The following is a 19,030-nucleotide window of genomic DNA, read 5'->3' on the forward strand; positions in this document are numbered from 1 at the left end:
TCTCCTATTTTCTTCCCAATTACCCTCTTTGTCTTCTCTCTCTCTCTCTCTCTCTCTCTCTCTCTCTCTCTTTGATATTATTAGCCTGCATCCCAAATTACAGAGTGCAGGAAGCAAATCATCACATGTTCCAGAAATAATCTTCAAAAAATGGTGTTTTATCCACATCTTTGCGATCTCAGGTTTCAGAAAGTGAAATTTAATCCTTCTGTCACTACTTCTTACCTTCACTCTTTTGGCTGTCACATTCTTTTCCATTCTACACCAATCTCTCTTATTGGGAACCTCTCTCTCTCTCTCTCATTTATCTATCCTTATCTCTTCCTGTATTTCATTCTTTCCCTCCTTTTGCCCACTTCCTGCTCACTTCTCTTCTTTTTTTTACTTCCTTTCATCCTTATCTTCCCACTCTCCTCCTCCTCTCTCTCTTTCTTCCCCACTCTGCCTCTTTACCCTTTCCTTTATCAATCCATCTCCTACCTTGCCCTCTCCCTTAACCCCTTCAATTATTTTTTTTTTCCAAAGAGGTTAATGAAGGCTACCCATATATCAAACCCTTTCCATTTAAAACGTCTAGTCTAAGAGGAACATGGCAATATCTACCCAATCACCACCTCAGTCCTTCCTCTCCATTCCTCCCTCCTTCTATTCTCGTCTCCTTCTCTTCCCTCCCGTCTCAGTCAATCTCTCCCCTCCTTGCTTTCCTTCTCTCCCTTTTCAATCCCTACCATCCCTCCCCTTCTTCCCTTTCAATCTATACCCCTCTGGGCTTCTTACAGCTTCCTCCCTCCTTAATCCATCCCTACCTCAATTACAATCCTCCCAGGTTCATTCTGTTCCCTCTCTTCCTTATCTCCCTCTGTTCCCTCCATTCTCAATCCCTACCCTCCCTGCCTTCCTTTCCTTCCTTCCTTTTCAGTCTCTACCCTTCTTTGTCTTCCAGTGCTTCCTCTATCCTCAGCTTCTTCTCCCCTCTGTCCCCCCCCCCCCCGCCCTAACTCGTTCCTTTCCTCTTCATCTATCACTACCCTCTTCCCCCATGCCACAATCCCACCACTCCCCTCATCCCTTCTTCCCTCCCTTCTTGCTTCCACCCCTCCCCTCATCCCTTCTTCCCTCCCTTCTTGCTGCCTCCCCTCCCCTCATCCCTTCTTCCCTCCCTTCTTGCTGCCTCCCCTCCCCTCATCCCTTCTTCCCTCCCTTCTTGCTGCCTCCCCTCCCCTCATCCCTTCTTCCCTCCTTTCTTGCTGCCTCCCCTCCCCTCATCCCTTCTTCCCTCCCTTCTTGCTGCCTCCCCTCCCCTCATCCCTTCTTCCCTCCCTTCTTGCTGCCTCCCCTCCCCTCATCCCTTCTTCCCTCCCTTCTTGCTGCCTCCCCTCCCCTCATCCCTTCTTCCCTCCCTTCTTGCTGCCTCCCCCTCCTTCTCTTATTCATTATAATCACTAACCTTGGCTCGCAGTTTTTCCTCACCGCTTCCCGCCTCTTCTCCCTCCCCCTCCCCCTCCCCCTCATTCCCACGGTCTTCCCTCCTTCTTGCCCAAATTTCTCGTCCTCCTTTCTTTCCATCAATTTATTTCTAACTCCTTCAGCCCGATGACGCATATTTCCCCCACATTCATCCTGCCACCAGACAATTTTACTCACCTCAAGACACACCTTTCAAATCTAAGACTATGGACAGGTAGCCTTCATCAACTCCTCCAATACCTGAGTCTCTCTCTCTCTCCTTCATTTCTTCTTCCTTTCAGCCTCTACGTTCCTCCCTTCCCCGACTCTTACTCTTCTCTCTCTTCATCCACTGTTTGTTCCCTCCATCCTATTACTCTTCCTTCCAATCTCTAATTCCTGGTTCTCTTTACTTCTCCTTTCTTCCAACCTCCCTCCTCTCTTCCTCTTTTTTTTTTTTGTCTCTCCATTTTCTTCTTCCCATTCTTCCTCTCTCCTCTTTGTCCTTGTTTCTCACTTCCACCAAAATCTAATTCACATTCATCTCTACCTCTCCTCTGTTCCACTTCTTCATCTTCCCTTCCTCTCTCCCTCTTGTCCTCCTCTTTCTCCAAGACTCTCCACCTAACAGTCTTTCTCTTCACACCTCCTCGTTTTCCTCCTCTCCTCTTCCCTCTTATTTCCTTGTCTCTCCACTCATCCCTCATCTTTTCATCCTTTCCTCCCTCCCACTTCTCCTCCTCTCTCAGTTTTCCTCATTTCTCTCCTCTTCCACACTCCCCCCTCTTTTTCCCTCCCTCCCTCCCTCACTTTCTCTCCTCATCCTTCTCTGCTTACTATTTCTCCTTACCTCCCTCTCCTCTTCCTCCCTTTTCTCTCCCCCCCTTGTCTCCCTCCCTCCATTTCCTGCCCACCTACCTTACTCAATGACCTAATTTCCTCATTCACAGCCTATACATCTCTATCTACCCTTACGTCGCCTCTCTCTCTCTCTCTCTCTCTCTCTCTCTCTCTCTACGCTTCCGTAACGAGAGCATACATCACTCTGTTAGCATTAAGTCCATATCGCCCCACAGAACCATAATGTCTGTGTGATCTGTGTATGTTCAGTCGTCCTTACACGCTCCCTTTCCCCCCAAGCTATCCAACCAACCATCCTCCATCCCTTATTAACTCCTCTCTAACACTACAATCCCCCCTTTCCCCCTTCCTACCTCCTCCCTTTCTTCCCTCCCACCCCTGAAACCCATTGCTCCCTCCCTTCCCTCCCTACCTCCTCTCTGCCCATCCTTCCACCACACCCCTCCCCTCTTACACCTTGCTTCCTTCAGCCTGCCTTTCCCTCCCTCCCTCCCTACATCTCCATATATCATTCCCCTTCTTCACTTTCTCTCCCCTCCTCCCTCTTTACCTCCATGGCTACTCATCTTCCCTCCACACATCGCCTAATTCTCCTAATATTTTTCTCCTCTCTCTCCTTTCCTTTCTCTCCTTTATTTCCTGATTTTCTTTCTCTTGTCTTAAATCTTTCCACTTTCCTCCTTCTCCTCCTCTATCTCTCCATTGTAAATTCTGGTCATTTCTCACTTTTTTGTTCCTTCTCTCTCTCTCTCTCTCTCTCTCTTTCCTGTCCCTTCATACGTATTCTCTCGATTCCTTCGTTTACAGGTTTTTCTCCTTCCCCTCCTCTTCTTCCTCCTCCCGTTCCTTCTTCCCCTACTCCACACAGTCCTACTTCCTCCTCCTCCTCCTCTTCTCCCTAAATCTGACCTCCTCTTCCCCTCCTCCCCACCCCCTCCCCCAATACTTTCTCCCCATAATCCCGGCACCTTAACTCCCACCCCTCTAATTTGTTCCCCCAACCATTTTCCCCACCACAGGAATGCCACCCCTTTCTCTTCTGTTTTCTTACCCCCCCTTCTTCCCAATCTTCGCTATTTTCTTTTCTATCATATTTTTCTTGCCTAAATTTCCCTTTCCCCTTCTTTATATTTTACAACTTTCATCAATCTGTCTCTCTCTCTCTCTCACGGCTAACCACTTCATACACTACTCTAAACACAACGACATCGCAATAACAAAAACGAAAGAGTTAATTTCACCTCTTCCCTATTACCTCTTTCCTCCATTCCACCTTCCCCTCCCTCCCCCTACCGTCTCTTCCACCACTGCCTTACCTCTCCCTCTCCACACTGCCTAAATTTCTCTTCCACCTCTCCCATACCTTCCCCACTTACCCTACTCCCTTCCCTTGCTCATTACCCTACTTTTGACTTCTTCCCAACCAAACCTTTCTTAAATCCTCATTCCCCTTTCCTTCCTTTAGCTTCTCTTCCACGTCTCCCTTCCCCAGTAATCCTCCCCTCCCCCTCCCTGTTATACTCCTCCTCCACCTCTCACTTCAAAACCCCACTAACCTCGCTCCCCTATCCTCGCCCCATTTTCCTCACCTTGACCCTCTTTCCCTCCCATTTCACCTCACAGCTTTCGTCATGTTTACAAATACCGAACCAAATACGAATTCATCTCACTTTTACACACTGTTCAGCCTTGTCTCGCTTTTCCTCCTTACTTAGAGCTTACACACACACACACACACACACACACACACACACACACACACACACACACACACACACACACACACACACACACACACCGCACCACAATACAACACGACACACACACGCCGCACCACAACACAACAAACACACACACCACCACAACACAACACACACACACCCCACCACAACACAACACACACACACCCCACCACACCACAACACAACACACACACACACCACCACAACACAACACACACACACCCCACCACAACACAACACACACAACACAAAAGAACAAACACACGACACAACACCACAACAAACACACCACAACAAACATCACACATCGCACCATATCTCATTCCTCACCTAATCGAACTCTGCTACACCAAGTCATTTTATCAAACTACACCTCACCACACCGCAACACACCTCACCATTCATCACAAACCTTCCTACCAACCTACTTCACCATACCCTGACTTTTGGCCTACCACTTCATTTCACCATACCACATTCCCACGTTACATACCACTTACCACACCTCACCACATTTCTTCATCTCACCACATCTCTCCATCTCACCACACCACCACAATTCACCAAAACAACCCACCTCACCACGTAATCTCTTCATTTCATCAGATACCCACCACTCATTACACTTCACCACACCTCACCATAACATCTAATAACTTTCCACAATCCACCTCACCTAACCATACCTCTCAATTTCACAACACCACCACCACCTCACGCATCACACTTCACCACAACTCACCACCACACCAGCCCTCTTGATTTCACCATACCTTCACACACCACATTACCACATCTCTCCATTTCACCACACTTCTCCATTTCACCGCATCACATTTCAACACAGCACAGTTTACCATACGTCTCCCTCTTGCCACACCACTTCATTTCACCACGGCACCATACCTCACCACACAACACTTCACCACATCTGTTTCACTACATCAAACACCTTCACGTTATCAATTCACCAACCTACATCCCTTCTGACATGTTAATAAGCCCACATTAGATTTTTCTGTCTCACATCACTTTCTCAACACACATCATTTATCACGAGCCATTCTCACTCTTACTCTTTTTAATCTGGCCACCCCTTCTCAGTATTTTTTCTTTCTGATCTTCTACTTCCTTTGTTTACCTTTTATTCTCTCTCTCTCTCTCTCTCTCTCTCTCTCTCTCCATAGATCACCAGTCACTCTCACCCAGACCCCTTACCCTCCCTCCCTCTCCTTCCTTTACTCTTCTCTATAGAACCAAGTCACGCTCACAGCCTCTCCATCACCTCTCACTCTCCCGCCCTCCTTCTCCCTCTCCCTCCCTCCCTAGCCTTTCTCCTAGACTTGCCACTCTCCCCTCACTTCAGTTTTATCATCTCCCTCCCTCCTCCCGCCCTGTCCATCACTCCTCTTCATCCTTTCTTCAGTCTCTCCCTGTCTATCTCTCTTCCTCCTTTCTTCATTCTCTCCCTGTCTATCTCTTTTCATCCTCTCTTCTCTCTCTCTCTCGCTTCCTCCATCCCCTCGTCATTCTCTCTAACCTTCCCTCTATCTTTCCCTCTCCATTACCTCCTACATACGAGTAACCTCTCTCTCTCTCTCTCTCCCTAATATACCTCTCTTCCCACTCCCTCTCTCCAGCCTCTCACCCTTTTATACTCACCCTGTCACTCTTCCTAACCTCACTCTTCTCTCCCTATGGCTCCCTCCCCCCCTCTCTCTCTCTCTCTCTCTCTCGCTCTTTTATAAACTTCTCTCTCTTCCTCCCTCTATTCTCCCTTCCATCATCCTACCGTTCTCTCTCTCTCTCTCTGTAACACCCTCAGTTCGAAAAAAAAAAAAAAAATCTGCCGTACGTATATTAGAGAGAGAGAGAGAGAGAGATTGGTCCATGTTGTGAAGAGGTTAATTTCCCTCTCCCTTCACTCCATACAATGATCATCCTTCCTTCCCCTCCCATTCACCACATATCACACTGTCACCCTACTTCCTGTGTGTGTGTGTGTGTGTGTGTGTGTGTGTGTGTGTGTGTGTGTGTGTCTCTCTCTCTCTCTCTCTTATTCCCCTAGCCTCACTTTTTGCCCCTGCCCCCGTCGCTCTCTTTCAACACTTTCCACTCACACTCTCCCTCCCATTCACCTCTCACACCACTGAAGTTTTCCTGCATACACGTACAAAAATCAGAGAGAATATGGAAGGGGAAAGAGAAAAAAAGAGACGAGAGGAAAGGAGAGGAGAGGAGAGCTGAGAAGAAAAGAGGGGAAAAGAGAACGGTAGAAAGAGGAGGCCGGAAAGGAGGAGAGATGAGAGGAAGAATAAATGAGATAAAAGAAGAGAAGAAAGAGAGAGAAGTGAAGAGAAGAGAGAGGAGAAGAGAAAAGAGAAGAGAAGAGACAAGAGAGGAGAAGAGTACACAACAAATAGAATGCAAGAGACTGATTGCCACGAAACAAAATAAATCGCTAAGGTAAACGTGCTGCGAAGTTTCCTATATATCCAACGATTAAGCTTCCTAACACCTTTTCCTAAGCGATTTAGTTTACTTATTGCACCTTACTGTCCAATTCTGAGTTACGTAAATCCTTCACACCTCGCCAATCCCTGCATAAATAACTTACAGGATAGTAACCAGTTGTATTCAAAAATAAATCCCTAAGGAAGAGGTGCTAGGGAGCCTCCTTCCCCCACGAGATTACGGCCTTGAGTCAGTGGTATCGTTATCGGCTGTAGTTTAATCCCCACACCAGTCCTTATCTGATAACACACTGTCACTCACTACCCTTCATGACTACACGATGATTACAGGTACACTTCATAACTACACCACACCACACCACACCACCATACCTCATAGCTACACAACACCTCTCACCACACCTATACATCGCACCACACCACCACTCACCTAACTTCATAACCATACCACACCACACCACACCACACCACCACTCATCTAACTTCATAACCATACCACACCACACCACATCACATCATCGCCCAGTGTAACATTCCTACACACCACACCACCATGCCACTCACCATACTTCCACAACCACACCACAACACCATTCACCACATTTCCATAACCACACCACACTACACCACATAACTACCCCAAACCACACCACACAACACAACACTTACCTCGCTTCATAACTACCGCACACTACACCACACCACCACACCAAACCCACCACACTTCACCTGCTTCATTATGTGTACTGAAGAGTTTATCCCCTTCACTATCAGACGTCACCAATAAAATCAGTAAAAATCGTTGGATGGTTGAGAGAGAGAGAGAGAGAGAGAGAGAGAGAGAGAGATCTGGCTGTAGAGGGTACTGAATAGGGGAAATACAGTCATCGCAGTGAAAATTTAAAGGCAAATTTTAATCTATTTATTAAGAGAGATTCCTAAGCTGTATAATAATATGGACGGAATAAATACAAGACATCGTATACTGAAGGGAATACTGAGAACATACTACAAAGAGAACTGAATGGCATATCAACTAAACACTAAGGTAAAAAAAAATCACACACACACACACACACACACACACACACCAATGAGTGCAAAATGGCTAAAAGAAAGAAAATGAGTACAAAGGAAAGGCAAAAACGAAAGAGAAGAACAAGAGAGTAACGTACAAAGAAAGGCAAACAGCAACAGATCTGGTAGTCCTTTCGCAGCTGTTTGGTATAGGGAAGACTAACAAAACTAATCTATCAGCTAATGACAAGTACAGAACTCCAGGAAGGCATGAAAAAAGGGAAAATGGCAAAAACACGGAAGAGTACCGTAGAGAGGGGGGACTGAGAGATAACGGACAAGGAGAGTGGCATGAAGGTTGATATGGGAGAGAGACAGCATGGCAGGAGAGGGAAGTGCAGAGGTAGGAGGTGCGATAGGTGAGAGAAGGCACGGTAAAGCATGGGTGAGGAGAGTTTAGATAATTATTTACGCAGAGTATGGCGATACTGGAAGGCTTTACGTAACACAGATGAGGAAAATAAGGGGTAAAATGCAAAAAATAAATCGATTAGGGAAAGGTATTAGAAAGCTTCCTTAACCGACGAGAATACGGGCCTCTACCTTCTATTCATCAATGTCTTAATTACCTAACCCTAGCCACTCCTTCGCTGATGACTCCACCCTTCACTTCTTCCATTTCTCACAGCGTCCACCATTCCAATCACGGGATGAGGCTATGGTATATTCAACTTCAATTTCTCTTTTATTTCTGACTGGGGACGAGGAAGCCTTGTTTTCAACTCCTCAACAGTACAATCCTTCCATCTTTTCACACCTAACAATCCCCATCTGTTTACCTTCTGCTTACAACCTTCAGTCTTTTACAAGTAATGTTTTCACGCGTCCTGAAATAAAGGCCTCGCGTTTTTCATTTGAGCAGCTGTCTTTTGAAGGGGTAATGTATGTTCCCAGGAGAAAAGAGAGAAGAGAGGAAAAAAAAAAAAGAATAAGGGCAGGGCAGGGCAGGGCAGGGCAGGGCAGGGCAGGGAAGGGAAGGGAAGGGAAGGGAAGGGAAGGGTAGGGTGAGGTAAGGTAGGGCAGGGTAGGGTAGGGTAAGATAGGGTAGGGTAAGGTAGGATAGGGTAGGGTGGGGTAGGGTAGGGTAGGGTAGAGGAGGGAAAGGAAGAGAAGGGAAGGGAAGGGAAGGGAAGGGAAGGGAAGGGAAGGGTAGGGTAAGGTAGGGCAGGGTAGGGTAAGGTAGATATGGGTTGGGAAAGGTTGGATAGGATAGAGTTGGGTAGGTTGGTGCAGATTTTAAACCCCAGATAAACAAGGCATTAAATCTTAATGAATAAACACATATACAGAAAATGTCAGTGGGAAAGACATCAAAGAAAAGAGAGGGCGTAAATCCATCAATGAAAGAAAAATCACAAGAGAAAAGAGTAAGAAAAAGGAAATGACTGTGAGAATGGAGGGAGCGAGATGGCGAAAATATGAAGGCAAATGAATAATAAATGAGGCAAGGGGGAAATTAGTGACTCAATTTGTGGAAGGAAATGCGAAAATTGTTGGGGTAAAAACTGACTGAAATTCTTGTCCATAATTATTTTTTTCCCAGGATCTCAACCATACAAATTAAGGAATAAATATAACGAGAGAGAGAGAGAGAGAGAGAGAGAGAGTGGGGAGATATTCAAATAACTAAAAGGCGCGGGCAGTTACTGGAAAGATGGGGGAAGGGGGAGGTGTGAATGAAAAGGCGACAGATTGAGAGTAGAACTATGCGGAGATGACACGGAGATGACAGCGGAGATGGCCTACGGGAAGGGAGGGGAGGGGAAGGGAGGAGAAAGGATGGGATGGGATGGGATGGGATGGGTTGGAAGGGAAGAGAAGGGAAGGATATGAGGGGACGGGAGGAGAGGGGAGGGAAGAAGGTTTTGGAGAAGGGGGAGAGGGAGTAAAGGAGGAAGCAAGTGTTGGAAATAATGAAGGGGGAAGCAAGAATAGGCATGGAGTAGGAAATGACAGAAAAACAAAGAAAGGAAGAAAAAAGAAAAGGAACAAAAGTGGTGATCTTTGGAAACAGGTGGAGGGAGTGGAAGTAAAATTAAGGAGAAATGATGTACTAGAAAAAAAAAAAAAAAAAGGTGAAGGAAAGACTGAAAAGAGAAAACAAAATGAGATGCAGACCTGGAAAGACGAGACAAAAGGAATACAGGTAAGAAAAAGTGATGGGAAAGGGTGAGGAAAGAAACGAAAGGGAAAAAAAAAAAAAAAAAAGGAGAGATGAAAAATTGTAAGTATGAGACGAGGAAATAAACGTGAAAAATTATTGGAAAGGGACGAGGAAAGGAATGAAAAAACAAGAAGAAATGAAGAACTGGACAACGCCAATGAAAGGAAATAAAAGGGAAAAAATGGAGGTATAGGAGTGAGGGAAGGAATGAATGATGAGGAACAGGGAGCACGAGGAGATGACAGGAGGCTGACAGCGGAGATGAGGCGGTGATGAGAGGAGACGCCGACACACATGAGGGGACGGGAAGAGGGGGAAAGAGTTGTGGGGACGGGAAGAGGGGAAGGAGATGAGGGAAGGGTGGAGAGGAAGAGTGAAGAAAGGAGAGGGTAGTGAAGAGGAAAAAGAAGTGGAGAGGAGAAAAATAAGTGGAGATAGGAGGAAACAGTGGAGAGAGGAGGAAAAAAGTGGAGAGAAAGAGAGAGAAGGAAAGAGTGGAGACAGGAGGAAGGGTGGTGACGGGAGGGGAAAAAAAGGAAAGAGGAGAAAAAAGTGGGGAGAGAAGGAAAGAGTGAAGCGAGAAATGGAGAGAGAAGGAAGGGTGGTGACACGAGGAAAAAATGGGGAGAGGAGGAAGGAGCAGAGAGAGGAGAAGGCATAGAGTGAAGAAAAGATGGAGAGCGAGAAATCGGTGGAGACGGATGATGGAGAACGAGAGAATGGTGGAGATGGGGGGTGGTGATCAAGTGTAGTAGATGGAAAGATGGAGGGTTATAAAAGATGGAGAAAAACTGAGTAATGAACTGTAGCTCTGAGGGGGAGTGGGGACAGGGGAGGTGATGTGTGGTGGTCGAGGAAATGATGAATGGATGTGGTTAAAAAGTGAGAAAATAAAAGGGGGGGAGAAAATAAAGATGGAAAAATGGAGCATAGTTTGGTAGGAAAAGGGAGATGGAGGTGAGGAGAGGAAGAGGTCAGGGAAGGGTGGGGAAGGGGAGGTGAGGTGAGGAGAGGAAGAGGTCAGGGGAGGGTGAGGAAGGGGAGGTGAGGAGGGATGAGGCGGAGATGAGGGAGTGTGATGGCGATAATACTAAGGGAAATTGGCGTGGGTCGGGGAGATGAGGCGGGCAGGCCATGTTGGGAGGTGTGATGGTGATGACATAATAACACTAATAAAAAAAAGGTCATTAAGTGCATAAGGATAACTAAATGATAACTATATACATGAGGGGAACGAAGATTAAAATGTACGGCGACAATGATGGCTGGATGATAACTATACGCGAGGGATAATAGTACTAACCAAGAACGATGATAATACTGGGTAAGACAGGTAATACATGACTAGGATTATTGGAGAGACCTTTCGAACATGTGACGTTATATACAGTATAATCTTCACTAACCTCTTAAATACAAGTGGTCTTTCCTAAGCTGAATATAACCATCTAGAAATGCACGACAAAAAGGGTCACTGGATTTAAGGGGATGAAGCTAGTTACACATAAGACAAGACGTTATACAGTATACTGTATATATATCTCTAGGAAAAACTGAATTGTACGAACGGTTATATGTGTTGCGGTTCATACCGGAAATCAGCCATATCTCGCTTAGCCTACTCAGTTCACAAGCCACAGTTCTCGTAGGCGCTTTACAACTAGTATTACCTACGCAGAACTATACTGTTTTTACTGTAACTTGGCCTATAACTGCCATCTGTCCATCTTGAATGCTGAAATGTAGCAAGGAAATAACACTGACATGTTGCTAGTCACGAAGAAGTGCCATAGAAAGGGCGTAGAGCAACAGAACTGTCCTTTTCTGCTGGGCTGCGGGAAATAAGCAGCAAAAGGACGAATATCTGGCCCAAGTTAGAGTACAAACAGCATTGTTGCACAGGAGGAGGATGGGAAAACCTAAAATGGTAATGGAATGTTTTTAAATTTAACTCTATAAAAGCAGTCAGTAAAAATTACCTCCAATTACTGCTTTGAGAAAACTATGTGATTCTGTTACTTGCCTGCCAAACACCTCATGAAAAGTAGGTGCTATAACAGTTAATGTGTGAGGTATTTCATAAGGCACATTCATTTCTTCTAGCTGGAAACAAAACAATAAACTATGGTTATCTCACCCTAGCGATAAGTGAAGTGTCGTGATCGTATATTTAATCCACTACGGTGTGATGTGAGAAAGTGTCGCGCCCAATACGGTGCTAATGTCAGGGTAGCCGTCACTAACAGAAACAACAGTCGGATCATGTTCGTAGACTTGGGGACCTCCATTACCGCAGTTATTACGTGAGGTGGCTAATTCAGTGTCATTTAGCTGATGGGTAAGTGTCAGAAGGAAAACACTACTTCTGACACCAGTGCAAGATAATGGACAGAAAGGCAACCTCTAGCTCCGCACACCATCCTGCCTAAATGAAAACAAAGTGGATGGCAGATATAATAAATCATTCTGAAACTGGACGACAGCGAACCCTCCCCCCACCATTACAACACACTAACACATGACAGGAATGCTTTACGTCCAGGAGGTGGAGGCTGCCAAAACTGATGAAAGGAAAATTACGAAACGGTACAGAAGGCTGATGCGGATCGTTGTTACTGAAACTGGCTGTGTTCAGAAACTGCTAAAAGTAACAGACGTAATTCTTTTACTACTTGCCTGTTTTCCATATATTTTTACTTGCATTCCCTGTGATGATTTGATAAGATCTATTTTCATCGCACAAAGCTACTGCTGAAACGAGACTAAAAACTCAGCTGATAAATTATTAGGTTTAACTTTTCTTTTGACCCTGTGGGTTTTCTTCAACATCCTTAGGTGTAACGAGCTCTGCCTACGTAATGATAGTTGGACATTATACTCTTTTCTCTCTAATCTGGCCTCAAATTGCCATCGCTCCATTTTTATTACCGAGCCGTAACAGTTTAACACTAAAATATGATGCACGTCACGAAGAAGTACAATGGGAAGGATGTAGAGCTGCAACAGTATCATTTTACTCACTGACCTACGTGAAATAAACTACAAGAGGACGAAAATCTGGGCCACGTTAAAATAAAATGAGTATAGTATGGTATATTTCTTTTATATCTGGGCCAAGTTAAAGTGAAAGGAGTATAGCATATTTCTTTTATATCTGGGCCAAGTTAAAATAAAAAGCGTAGTATATTATTTTCTATATAGTTTAATCTGGTTCTGACTCATTTCAGGTTATAACAGCAACGTAACGATGGCAACAACAGCACCAGGGAGATAAATATATGCAAGACGGAAACAACTGGCAAATAACAGTACATCGAGGTCAACCACTCCATCACCTGAACGTCTTTGTATTTTCACCTCGATTTTTTTTTTCCACGGGATTATTATTTTTCTTTTTCTTTTTTTTTCTGTTTCCACGTAATTTTCTATATATCTAGGCTGCTTCCCCCAAGGAAAGGGAGGTAATTTTAGTCTCCTTAATCTCTTCCATCCGAGGACGTAATTCTTCTCGTTGCTACTGCCAGGCGATTTTATTCAGCTTAGGAAGAACCCTGAGGAGTGATGGGCTTAAAGGAGGCTATCTAACCATCACAATTCTAAAGTCAATCTCAAGGTCAAAAAAAAAAAAAAATAATAATAATTCTAAATTCGTCATTTGAATGGCAGGGCTGAGAGAGAGAGAGAGAGAGAGAGAGAGAGAGAGAGAGAGAGAGAGAGAGAGAGAGAGAGAGAGAGAGACGAAAATATTCCTAACCGTTCAATACGAGTCTCCACTGAACCGAAAAAAAAAGTCAGTACAAAGAACAAAAAAAAAAAAAAAAAAAGTCATCGGCCTGAAGGAATCAATCTCTTCAGTACGATGGCGTCTTATTCAGCGATAATTTTCGGGGTGGAGGGGTGAGATATAGACCGGTCTTCTCGTAGGCCAAGGAGGCTTCCAGACACCTTTTCTCTTGCGATTTATTTTAATTCTTACACCTTACTGTCCTCTTCTGAGTTACCTAAATTCTTCCACTATCGCCATACTCAGCAAATATATTGTACCGTACAAGTGGATATTAACCACTCATATCCAAAAATAAATCGCTACGGAAGAGGTGCTAGGGAGCTTTCACTAACCCCATCCCTCCAGGCGATTCATCCTGTGTTTACTGCATCATCTGGTGGTGGACTTATTATAACAAAGGATATTTTACGTGACTAAAGGAATTATACTAACACCCTCATGGTCCAGACAACTCTTACAATTATTCTCGTCGGATATGGAAGCTCCCTAACACCTCTACCCAGCCGATTTATTTACAGATATGGCTGGTTAATATCTCTTTGTACGTTATTTATACAAAGTGTGGCGATATCGGGAGGATTTATGTAACACACAAGTGGACAGTAAGGTGTAATGATCAAAATAAATCGCTTAGGAAAAAGTGTCTGGGAATACGAGCATAAGAGTACCGCATCAATTCTGCCACTATTAACCCTCTCACGGTCAAGACAACGCCAGTATTCTAGTCTAGGTAACACGAGTGAGTCATAGGAGCCTAGTGTCAGCCTGAGGTACTGTGCTCACATGCCAAGTAAATATGTATATGACGGTGACAAAGGGTATTACGTGCAGGACTGTGATAACGGTGCGGAAAGGTGACGTGGAATTAAAAAGCATTTATTATTATCACATGGAATAACTGACCTTAGGGAAAATGTCATGATGTAAAATAAAAAAAACGAGTAGGGGCACGCGCGACTCTCTCTCTCTCTCTCTCTCTCTCTCTCTCTCTCTCTCTCTCTCCAGGCAAGACCAGTTTTTTTTTTTTTTTCCCCTCGGCAGAAGTTCAATGTCAGGCGAGACATTCTTATCACCGACCCGGGGCAAGGGGGGTTGATAGGGGGGGAGGGCGTTAGACGTGGTGCTGGTAGGAGTGGTGGGGTGATGGCTGTGGTGGTGGTAGTGGTCGTACTGTGGCAGAAAGGTGTGTTCGTTTCGTGGTGGTGGTGGTGGTGATAGGGAGTGGTGGGGTGATGGTTGTGGTGGTGGTTGTAGTGGTACTGTGGCAGAAAGGTGTGTTCGCTTCGTGGTATAGTAGTATGATGATGATGATGATGATGATGATGATGATGATGATGATGATGATGATAATGATGATGATGATGGTGGTGGTGGTGGTGGCAGAAGCTACTAATGCCACAGTTCTACATCCTTTCAACTGCACTTCTTCATGACTTGCATTATAATCTAGTGCTAGTCTAGTGTTACAACTGAGCATTCAAGAAGGAGAGATGGCAATTTAGGCCAAGTAAGAGAAGTTGTGTTGCTGTAATAACGGTGATGCTGGCTGCCACCTTAGTACTAGGCGCGTTTATTCTCACTTGACAACGATCCCTAGCGCTTTCAAGCCCAGTTGATGGCCAAGTGTAGTCTGATTGGAGGGCTGATTTGGCTAGTAACCATGGAGATTCATTCCTACTTCATAACCAAGGCTCACTGAACTTCATATAACCACGACACTTTTTTTTTTTTTTTTTTTTTTTTTGGGGGGGGGCCAGTTCCGTGAGATGAAGACAAACTTACTATATGTACAATGATCACAGAGTTTTGGCTGCTACTCATAAATGAACAAATAAACCAAATTAAAAATAACCATGGCATTTGCACGAGACAAAGGTGAACGCCATAGCAGCTGAAAATGGTGCATTAGTTTAGAGGTAACATAATACTTTGTGTTATTAAAGCAGCAACATCAATAACAATGACACCAATATGCAGGGTATGCCAGCCACCCAAGTACTGACAATGTTTTTTTTCTATGCACTAATTGTCTGTTACTACCACACTGTTAGTACACACACACACACACACACACACACACACACACACACACACACACACACACACGAACAATTCTCTCTCTCTCTCAACCCTAACCACTCAATCCCACCTAATTACAAACACAAAAGAACCATTACCTCCAGATCCACACAAAACCAACTCCCACTCCCCCATACAGGAATCCCTCTCACTCCCCCAACATACCACCCTCCCTTTCACTCCCCAACATACCACCCTCCCTCTCACTCCCCACCATACCACCCTCCCTCTCACTCCCCACCATACCACCCTCCCTCTCACTCCCCCAACATACCACCCTCCCTTTCACTCCCCAACATACCACCCTCCCTCTCACTCCCCACCATACCACCCTCCCTCTCACTCCCCCACCATACCATCCTCCCTCTCACTCCCCAACATACCACCCTCCCTCTCACTCCCCAACATTCCACCCTCCCTCTCACTCCCCAACATACCACCCTCCCTCTCACTCCCCAACATACCACCCTCTCACTCCCCAACATACCACCCTCCCTCTCACTCCCCAACATACCACCCTCCCTCTCACTCCTTCAACATACCACCCTCCCTCTCACTCCTTCAACATACCACCCTCCCTCTCACTCCCCAACATACCACCCTCCCTCTCACTCCCCAACATACCACCCTCCCTCTCACTCCCCCAATATACCACCCTCCCTCTCACTCCCCAATATGCCACCCTCCCTCTCACTCCCCCAATATACCACCCTCCCTCTCACTCCCCCAATATACCACCCTCCCTCTCACTCCCCCAACATACCACCCTCCCTCTCACTCCCCCAACATACCACCCTCCCTCTCACTCCCCCAATATACCACCCTCCCTCTCACTCCCCAAACATACCTCTCATCCAGACCCCCCAAAAGCCAATTTCCAGGATCCAGCATCAATAAATGGGTGTGGGAAATGGGTGATCTGATCTGGACTGTAATAGGGAATGCCGACAATTAACTGAGTTGTCACGTAATTGACTCTTTTCGTATCACTATATATATTTTTCTCTGTGTCTGTCTGTCTCTCTCTCTCTCAACATGCAATCAATCACCCATGAACATCTTCCGTATCAACATTTCTCTCTCTCTCTCTCTCTCTCTCTCTCTCTCTAACATACGGTACAATCATGCAAAATCACAAAAACCAAAGAACAACTACCCCCACAAAAATACACGACACCAAATCACATAACCTTTCCTCACCCTCAAAAAAAAAGAAAAAAAAAAAAAAAAAAAAAAAAATCCCGCCTCCAACCTCTCCATGCTCAAAATTTCGTCCCACTTAATGAATTAAAAAAAAAAAAAAAAGTCACTGAGCCACACAAAACCAAAATCGTCCTTACAGAGAGGAAGCAAAAAGACGTAATCCATCCACACCAACCAGTCATCACCAACATACCATCTCCCATCCTCTCTCTCTCTCTCTCTCTCACACACACACACACACACACACACACACACACACACACACACACACACACACACACACACACACACACACACACACACGGCCTCAACCAGCACTACAGAGGTGGTAAATGGCTGGGCACGACTGTATTAGTGGATGGCTGGGATGCCGAGGCTAATTGGGTCACCCTGTAATTAACCACTTCCAGCGTCCCTACCATGTCGTATAAGCTGCTCTTGCTACCGGGGGAATTTACTCTCTCTCTCTCTCTCTCTCTCTGTCTGTCTGTCTCTCTGTCTCTGTCTCTCTTCTTGCTACCGTCGGAATTTCCTCACCTCTCCTGCCTTCTCCCCTCTCTCCCTCTCCCTTCCTCCCCTCCTTTTCCTCTCTCTCTCTCTCTCTCTCTCTCTCTCTCTCTCTCTCTCTCTTTCACACACACACACACACACACACACACACACACACACACACACACCTCCAAAAGCTCATCTTGTTTGTATTTGTTATCTCCGTCAACGAAGCTGGAGGAGGTTATGTATTCACCTATGTCTGTCTGTTTGTCCAGACGATTTCTCGAAAACTTCTCCATGAACTTCAATGACATTTTGTGGAAGGGTGGGCCATTGCCCAAGGAAGAAGTGAATAAATTTGGGAGCGGATCCGGATCCGGAATATCCCTCACAATATCTCCAGAAGTTTTCAATGAACTTAAAATGAAATTTTGTGGAAGGGTGGGCCACAGGCCAAGAAGAATTAATCAAATTTGGGGGGCGAATCCAGATCCAATCTCCACGGAACCTGATCCTCATCCTATCTCCAAGTAGCCGGATCCGGATCCTTTTTAATGGCAATGGCATTGGCGGAGGTATACGGTCTCTGAGTGCTTTCTAGTTATTCTTGCTATCGTCCGATTTTTTCTCCTCTCTCTCTCTCTCTCTCTCTCTCCCACTCCCTCTCTCCTCTAAATACACACAAACATTCACTCACACACGCAAAACAAAGGCACAACCACCTCACACCACTACAAAACCAACCCAACCCACACTAACCTGCTCCCTCCCTCCTCCCTAGCTCATCATAACACCTGCATATTTTCACTACTTTTATCACCACTACGCATGACGTCACTTTAAAGGTGATAAATGGGTGGAAAGCGACTGTAATGGCGGGTAATTGGGATGCAGGGATAACAATTTTAAAAGTTTAGTTAATCTGGACTTTTTCTCTTTTCCATGAATGTCGCAGTCAGGTGAGTCTGCTAGGGTTAGGCTGATTAAACAGGGCCCTCCCCGGTTGGGTTAGGTTAGACTAGGTTAGGTTGAGTTTGCTTTGGTTTGGCTTGGTCTGGTTTGGTAAAGTTAAGATAGGACAGGATAGGTTAGGAAAGTATAGGATAGGAGAGGAGAGACGAGGAGAGGAGAGGAGAGGACAGGATAGGAGAGGATAGAACAGGACGGGATAGGTTAGGAAAGCACAGGACAGGATAGGATAGGGTAGGATAGGATAGGATTGGATAGGACAGGCTAGGATAGGCTAGGATAGGTTAGAGAAGATTAGATTAGATTAGATTACAGTAGTGTCAGGGTTAGGTTAGCCTGCTGGATTTACTGAAGGTTGGTTTATTTTAGGTACGTTAATCTAAACTCCAGTTACCAGTAAAAACACCGATTAGCCTGAGATAGAGAACTGCTTACATTTCGGAAATCCCTGTACAGTATACTCCCCCCCCCACACACACACACAAAAAAAAAATGGGGGAAGTTTTCAATAGCCAACAGGTGGGATGCCGGGAGTACCATACCTGAGCTGTCTAATAATTAACTCTGCAGTACGTGTTTTATTTATTTTATTTTATTTTCTTATTACTGCTCGGCATTCTTATTCAGCCTTCAGGAGACTTTTCGTGGAAGGATTAAAATAGTTCGCATTATTCCTTCATTACGGCCACGTCTATTATCATTTTATTTCTGCTGTCTCTAGGAAATGTTATTTTAG

At 45.2% G+C, this 19,030-nt stretch overlaps 1 protein-coding gene across 1 annotated transcript in view; it reads right to left on the reverse strand.

Annotated features, from left to right (window-relative positions):
• LOC145402863 (protein kinase C, brain isozyme-like) overlaps positions 1–19,030 on the reverse strand; it is an 805,215-nt gene that overhangs the window by 660,123 nt on the left and 126,062 nt on the right. The window lies entirely within an intron of this gene.

This window comes from Coenobita brevimanus, chromosome 59 (assembly GCF_032717465.1).
Source record: "Coenobita brevimanus isolate Jiangsu-jjx chromosome 59, ASM3271746v2, whole genome shotgun sequence".
NCBI classification, from domain to species: Eukaryota; Metazoa; Arthropoda; class Malacostraca; order Decapoda; family Coenobitidae; genus Coenobita; species Coenobita brevimanus.